We start from the raw sequence: 7,956 nt of genomic DNA, 5'->3' as shown, positions 1-7,956 counted from the left end.
GAAAGCTTATGCTCTAATAAATTTGTTAGTCTCTAAGGTGCCACAAGTACTCCTGTTCTTTTTGCGGATACAGACTAACACGGCTGCTACTCTGACACCTAGTGAGGGAGAGTCCCTGCACCAACGAGCGCATGGTCATACGGACAAAGGGTGAGAGGGGAAACTGAGGCACAGGGAAGGGAATAACTTGCCCGAGGTCACACAGCAGATCAGCAGCACAGCCAGGAATTGAAGCCAGGTTTCCTGAATTCCAGTCCAGTGCCTTATTCACTAGGTCACACTGTGAGAGGCATGGGCAAGGCTCTATCCGAAAACCCGTATTCTCTCTCCTTGTGATCGCTCTGGATATACTTGGTGTATCAGACCTTCCCCTCCCTGAGGCTGGTTGGTATCTAAGCAAGGTTGCATCTGGCAGGTAAAACCCCTGCACCCCACTGATGGAAGCAGGGTGACCAGATCACAACACTAAAATATCGGGACACATTGGGGTGCTGTCAGCCCCGCCCACAGTCCACCTCCACTCCTCCCAGGCTCCGCCCCCACTCTGCCCCAAGTCCCGCTCCCTCCCTGCTCGCCCCCCAGCCCGCCCTTCCTCATCCCCCAGCCCCGTGCTGGCTTGCTGCATCCCTCCTCAGTCCCCCACCCACTGCTCGCCTTTTCACCCTCCCCGCCCGCCACTCGCCTCTTCACCCCCCTGCCTGCCTCTCATCCCTACGGCGCCGACTTCCCCTCTTCCGGGTGGGTGCTCACCCACCCCCCGCCTCTTCCCGCCCAAGCATCTGCCCTCACTCCACCCCTATTCCACCCCCTTTCCCCAAGTCCCCGCCCCTGCCCTGCCTCTTCTCCACCTCCTCCCCTGAACGTGCCACATCCCCGCTCCTCCCCCCTCCCTCCTGGAAAGCGCTAAGCGCCGCCAAACAGCTGTTAGGCAGCGGGAAGCACTGGGCGGGGGAGCGGGGATGCGGCACGCTGTGGGGAGGGGGGGAGAAGGAGGCGAGGAGGAGGGAGCTTGGCTGCAGTTTTTCCCTCCCTCCCGCTTGCCTCCTTACGTGAACATCGGGACAAATGGCATCCCGATAGTACATTGATTGGGACAAAGGGTTAAATATCAGGACAGTCCTGATTTTATCGGGACATCTGGTCACCCTAGATGGAAGGGAGCTCCCTGCTGATGTGGTCCCAGATCTGTTGCAGTGGAAATGCTCCCTTCACTAAGGCCTCTTGGACAGGAAGGGTGTAAAACAGGGAGTGGATTTCTCCTCCCCCACCCCTGCATGTGGTGATTCCACAGAGCTCTTCAGAGGGGAAGCCGAGGAGAAGCATGCCCAGTTGTCACCATACCCCAAACCTCAGCCAAGTTGGGATGTGGATCCAGCTTTGGACTGTCTCCCAGTTTGGGGGCGCTCATTGCTAGAGGGGGGTTTGATTGTGGGGTTCATCTCTGATCCGGTCTGGCAATTCCCATGTTCCTATATAAGATTGTACAGCACCTTGCACAATGGAGCTGGGACCTGGCTGAGGCTTTTAGGTGCTACCAGAGTATAAACGATTATTGATTATTTGTATTGCAGTAGCGCCTAGGAGCCCCGGTCAGGGACCAGGGTCCTGGTGTGCTAGGCGTTGCGTGGAACAGAAAGACAGTCCCAGCCCAGAGATTCCACTCTAAGGAGGTAATTGGGTAGGTGGGATTTCAAGAATTCCAGCTACCCTGGGAGATCCCTGCATGACTCAGCGCTACAGACCCACCGGGGAGGTGCTTGGTTAATGGCATAACTCCCCCAGCTGTGGGTGAGTTGCAGACAGTCGTAGCTACAGGGACAAGACACTGGCGAGGAGCCTGAAGAGACCTGGTGTAGAGCCTGCATGTAGGCTGGGGGTGAGGGTGGGATGACTGACAGGAGGCTGGGACTAGCACAGGTGCCACGGGGTTCGGAATGGCTGTCAAAGGTCAATTCAAATAGGTGGTAATTCCCCCTCCCCCTCAATGCAGGGCACCTGAATCCAACAGCCTGGTGGCTAGTGCTGGGAGAAGCTGAAACTGACCAGAGCCAGGAGGGGAAATTGACCGGGAGGGGGTCCCTGTCCTCTGCAGCAGGACATGCATGTGAAAGGCAGCGGCTGAAACTTTCCAACTGGATTGACTCAGCAGAGCCCCGAAGTCCCTCAGTAGAGCCAGCGACGGCAATGGGATCTTTCCTCTGAGTTCAATGGCAATCGGATCGAGCTTGCCATGCAGAGGTGCACTGCTGACTGCCTGTGGTGCCATCAGTCTCACTAATCCCGGCCTTTCTCCCTAACCCCCCCATCTAATCCCATAGATTCAAGGGGGGGGTGTCACCAACCTCCCTGTCCCTCCTCAGAGAGGCACAGATTTTCAGGCCAGAGGGGACCATCTAGTCTGACTTCCTGTCTATCACAGGCTACCAGCACCCACACACCAAACCCAACCGCGTAATGAGACCGGAGTACCATAGGAGAGCAGACTGCAGACTATTACATGCCACAGGGCCAGGCAGAGGAGAGGAGGGACTGAGGTGCACCAGGGCCTGAGGCCTCCGTGATGGCAGGGAGATGTTTAAGTGAGTTATGCCCAGATAATCCTGGCAAGTGCCCTGCACCCACATGCTGCAGAAGAAGGTGGAAGCTCATCAAGGTTCCTGCCAATCTGACCTGAGGGAAAATTCCTCCCTCACCCCACATATGGCCATCACCGGGACCTGGAGCACATGCACAAGAACCGCCAGACAAGCACCTGACAGAGGGAGAATGCTTGGTGCCAACTCAGATCCCTGGCCCACCCTGCCCACTGGCCCGTCTCCAGCCCTGATGCATCAGAGGAGGGAGATTAAAACAAAACTCTCCCAGAATACATGGAGGCGGTGGGGAGGGAATCCCTTCCTGAGCCCTGACGGTGGCCAGCTGTAACCCTAGGGCACATGCTATTAGGAACATAAGACCCAGGGGTGCTGAGCCCTGCTCCCCACCATCCCCAGCAACCACATCACACAACTGCCCTTATCAGTGTGTCCAGCTCCCTCTTAAAACCAACTCATCCCAGCCCCTGTGGCCTCCCTCCACCCCCAGCCTCCCTTCAGTTATCCTGCTGCTCACCCCTAATCCCACCCTTCTCCCCCAGTCTTCCTCCCTAACCCCATAGGATACCCAACAGGGGGCATTACACCCCCCTTCCCCTGCCACCATCCAGCCCTGTCTGCATCCCAAATTCCCTTCAGCGGGCATCTGACTGGGGGCAAGGGGCTTAGCTGCTCCCTCCCCCACGCTGCATGTGGGCCCCGGGCCAGGCCACAGAACTGACAGGAACCGGCCACACCCCACTCGCATGGCAACCGGCCAGGAAACACTCCAGGACGGGGCCCAGTGGCACTGCCTCCTGCTCCATCTCTCACCCCCTGGCTCCGAGTCACCAGCAGGAAGGAGATGGGGACGGACTGGAGCTTTAGGGCTGGGGTTGAGGGTGCATCTCAACCTAGGCCCAAGGTGGCTGCCTAGGGGGGGCTTTGCCACTGGCCGAGGGTGGAGGGGGGGTTAGGAATTGAGGTGCTAACGCCCCCAACACAACCCAGTCCCACCCCCATCTCTGCCTTATAGACACACAAGCCCCCTATCCCCCCAACAGCCCTTACACACCCCACACATCCATCTCAACACATACCACCTCACCCCACCCCCTCCCCAATAGACTCTGCCCCCCACTAGCTCTTCCATGCCCTGGGGATGGCTATCCATCGCCATCTGCTGGCTGACACTGTGCGAGCAGCACCCAGAGCCCCGTCTCCTGTTCCCTGGCGTGGATCAGAGCTCAGCAGCGAGAGCTCTCCACTGCTCTGGATCCCACCCCCTGGGTTTGTGTTGGAGGGCGTTCAGGGATTGGAGTCCTTTTTCCATTAGCCAAAGGACTGGGCTCGTGATCCCGGCAGCGCCTCACCCCAAAGCACTTTCTACAGTTAGTGTGACCAGACAGCAAGTGTGAAAAATCGGGACGGAGGTGGGGGGTAATAGGAGCCTATATAAGAAAAAGACCCGAAAATCGGGACTGTCCCTATAAAATCAGGACATCTGGTCACCCTATCTACAGTCCCTCAATCCCACTGCCGGCCTCGGCAGATAATCGTTACCCTTTGGATCTACTGGGAGCTGAGGGCAGGACGCCACAGGCTGTGTCTGTTGTATTATAAACGGGAGGGAAATAAAAACAATCCAGAAGAGACCCTTGGATCCACCCCCACAACCCAGTTAGGGAGAGAACCAGGAGTCTTGATTCCCAGCCTTCACTCCGCTCTAACCACTGGAACCTACTCTGCTTCCAGCATGAGGGATAGAACTGATTCTCCCTGCACTGACCACTGAGGGCCTACAGCTGGGCACAGAACCCAGGAAATCTTGCCTCCCAGGCCCTGGTCTGGTGGCTGGAGAGTGGGGAGCTGAGACTCAGGACTGCCTGCATCCTGTTGCCAGCTCTGTCTCTGACATGTTTTGTGACCTTCAGCCTTCTGTGCCTCAGTTTCCCCATCTGTCCAAGGAGAGGGGTGGTCATTACCCCAGCAGCGGGTCTAATGAGGGAAGTGCTTTGGATTAGAGTTGGCTGTAGCCTTTCGCTAACACAGCTCTCCCCAACCAGCCCATGAAACAAATGAGGAAGTCATGCTCCCTCCTTTCACAATGCTTCCCCTGCTCCCTGGAGCTGCCATGGAGACAGGAGAGAGAGACACTCCAACCGGCCGGATGTGAAGGGCTCTGGCTGGGGACAAGTTGGGCTCCTGGCCAAGATTGGGGGGGCCGGAGGAGACTCTTCCCTGTAGAGAAGAGACTTGGTGGAGCAAGGATCTAGGACAAGCGGCAGCCCCAGGCTGAGCAGCAGGTGAGGGGAGGGGGCCTGGATGAGGACAGGCAAGAGGTGGGAAGGAAAGGGCTTGAGGTACTCTGGGGCTGTTCCCAGGGCCGGAGAGCGGGGCCAGACCCCCTGCTGCCAGGCAGGATCAGGCCTGAGTGGGTGGGGAGGCTGCTGGGTATGAGTCAGGGGTTCCCCCCGGGATTGGCGTGGGGCAGGGAGCGGTTAGCAAGGCTGAGGGGTGATAAAGAACTCAAGCTAGTTAGTTGCAGGGAGAGAAAACTTTGTTCTCTTCTGGGTCACGGGCCATTCTTCTCCTTCTTTCTCTCTCCTTCTTCCATGCTCTCTCTCTCCTTCCCTATTCTCCACATCCCCCCAGCATTCCTGGGCTAACCCCAAAGGGGGCCAGAGCCAAAGCCAGCTGTTAGAGAGGGTGTCCCAAGGCGACAGGGATCTGGCCCCATGGAGACAGGGATCTGATTCCATTTCCCCCGCAACAGGGAGGGGACGGGCTACTTCTGTAGCTGGCAGGAGGCTGGGAAAGGTTTTGGGAGGGAGGAGGGTGTTGGTGATAAATCCAGCTGGTAGGAGCAGCTGGTTGGTTGGGGAAAACGATCCTGTTCAGAGCACTGGAAGTGCCAGGGATCCGAGCTGGTTTACATGCCTTGCCCCAGGTAAGCAGGTGGCCAAGGGCAGATGTGTGGTTAGCGCATTGGCTGTGTTCCTGTCAGTCCCTCCCTGTGCGAGGCTGGGCACGTCACGGCATCGCTCTGGGCTGCCCATGGTGAGATAGGCGGGGGGATTCGTCCCCTGGCTGGGACATTGTCAACTCTTTCTAACGAGAGGGCAAAGAATTGTTAGAATTGCATTTAATACTCTCACCCCCAACTGCCCTTCATGTGGTTTGGAACAATAACCGTCCCAGCAACAGTCCTGACACGCAGCTCCCCCCTGCTCTAACCATTAGACACCACTCCCCTCCCGGAGCTGGGGATAGAACCCAGGAGTCCTGACTCTAGGCTACACCACTTCATTTAAGATCTAGCCTTTCGGATATCAGTGGGTCACACTCCTGGCATGAGACCAGGGTGGATCTGAGTAGGATGGAGGGAAATCAGGGGTCGAAGTGAGCGATCTCCTTCATGCTGAGAAGGCAGGAGAAGACACGTAAGTCTAGGGCAGCCTGGGGCCTAACAGGGAGACTGTCAAGGCTCCGTTGGTCCTTCTCAGCCCCGCTAGGGAGGGATGGGGTGCGCATGAGCTCAGACTCTGGGAGGTGAAATACCTTCATTGGCTGCCTGATGCTGGCTCGGGCTCCCAAGAGACGAGATGCCTGGGTTCAGATGCCCCAACGCAAGAGGGGGCCGGTTCTGCCAGGAGGAGCTGGGCACTTCGCACATCCACCTCCTGTGAACAGAGCAGCGATTCATATGCAGAGCCTGGACTGAACCCCTCACCCGACAGCATCGCAAAGCCAGGTGGCTGCCTCATGAGCTAAGGGAGCCACTCCCAGAGCCAGCAGCGGCAGTAAGTCCTTTATCCTCTGGGTGAGAGCAGTCATGGGATGGTGACTGCTATGCCCTCCCTGAGACATAGAGCTAGGGCACCACTCCATAGGCAGAGTGCAACATTTAAGCCCTCCTGTGCTGCGTCATTTCAGTGCTGGTTCCCCTCCTCTCGGACACTCCTGTGCATTCAAACCACAGGGCAGCCCTTCCGCCAAGTTTATCCCTCTCTCTGCTGGGCAGGATCCTGTGGGCAGGTGGCAGAGCAAAGGGCTACAGCAGCAAGATGGTTATTAAGGGGATCACCTGGTCCAGAGCTCTGAATCTACCAACCCCAGGAGTGGGTGGCCGGCAGGACTGCAGGCTGGCACTGCTACGCCCCAGCTTTTAAACAGGGCCTTGGAGGACCCCTTCAGTGTGTCAGAGCCCCCAAGGGGTCCCACTCTTCCTTTAGGTTAGCCCACGCGGCCTCCCCGTCTCCGAGACTGAGCCCCTGGGCTCCAGCCCTCCTGCTTCACCCCAGGAGCTTTGCCCAGAGAGTCCAACTGGGACATACGCCAGGCCAGAGACTTGCCCACTCCTCAGGGTCCAGGGCACCCTGGGGAGGATTTGCAGTGACACCACGCAGCCTTTACAAACAGTTGGGGCTATTACTCAGCTGGAACACAGCATGGGAAATCCTTAGGTGAGCACAGAGAAGCAAAGGTTAAGACATATCCACCTCGCCAAGCCAGCGCCCCACCCAGCCAAGCGGCCGTGGGCTCCATTTCAGGCTCTCTCTCTGTCCGACCCCGGTGAGAGCCCTGGCTACAGCACTTGCCCCGCAACCTGACCCCTTTCCCTTTGTTCTTGAGCTGGGGCCTTGGACTGGCAAGTGAAGACGTGGGGAACTCCCCGCTGGTTGCTAGCTGTGGACATGCTGGCTGCTGGAGTTCCCACTGTCTTTTTGTATTTGCCACTGATATGGGTTGGTTTCCAGCCAGTCCTTCAATGAGCCATTCAGTCCACCCCAGACAGCAAGGAGAGACACATGCCTCAGGGCTCGGGTGCTGGCCCTTTTCCCCACTGGTTAGTGATGTAAAGTACAGAGGGAAACTGAGGCACACACAGCAAAAAATTCCCACTTCATCACAGGGCCCCAGCTGAGTTCTGGGTTCTCAGCTTCTTTGACTGACAGGCCCTGAAGTGTCTCCTAGAAGACAGAGGCAAGAGGAGAAGGGTGGAACCTCATCACTGAACAAACATGGAAGCAGCATGTCGTCCGGCCTCTGGCTGCCCCCATCTGGGGGGTGGCACAAAGGCAGGGGACCCTGGGGAAAGCCCAGCACCCATCCCTCATGTCTCTTCACTACTTTGAACCTCCACATTCAAGGCTTTCTATGCCATCAGCTATTTCTCTATTAGGTGTATTATGGCAGCACTTAGAGGCTCCATTGTGCCAGGCACTGCACAGACACACAATCAGAGACAGTCCCTGTCCCAGCTGAGATCATGGGCCCATTGTGCCAGGCACTGCACAGACACACAGTCAGAGACAGTCCCTGTCCCAGCTGAGATCATGGCCCCGTTGTGCCAGGCGCTGCACAGACACACAGTCAGAGA

The sequence above is a fragment of the Terrapene carolina genome, unplaced genomic scaffold (genome assembly GCF_002925995.2).
Source record: "Terrapene carolina triunguis isolate 2854851 unplaced genomic scaffold, T_m_triunguis-2.0 Scaffold1054, whole genome shotgun sequence".
Lineage (NCBI taxonomy): Eukaryota > Metazoa > Chordata > Testudines > Emydidae > Terrapene > Terrapene triunguis.
This window is presented reverse-complemented; position numbering follows the sequence as displayed.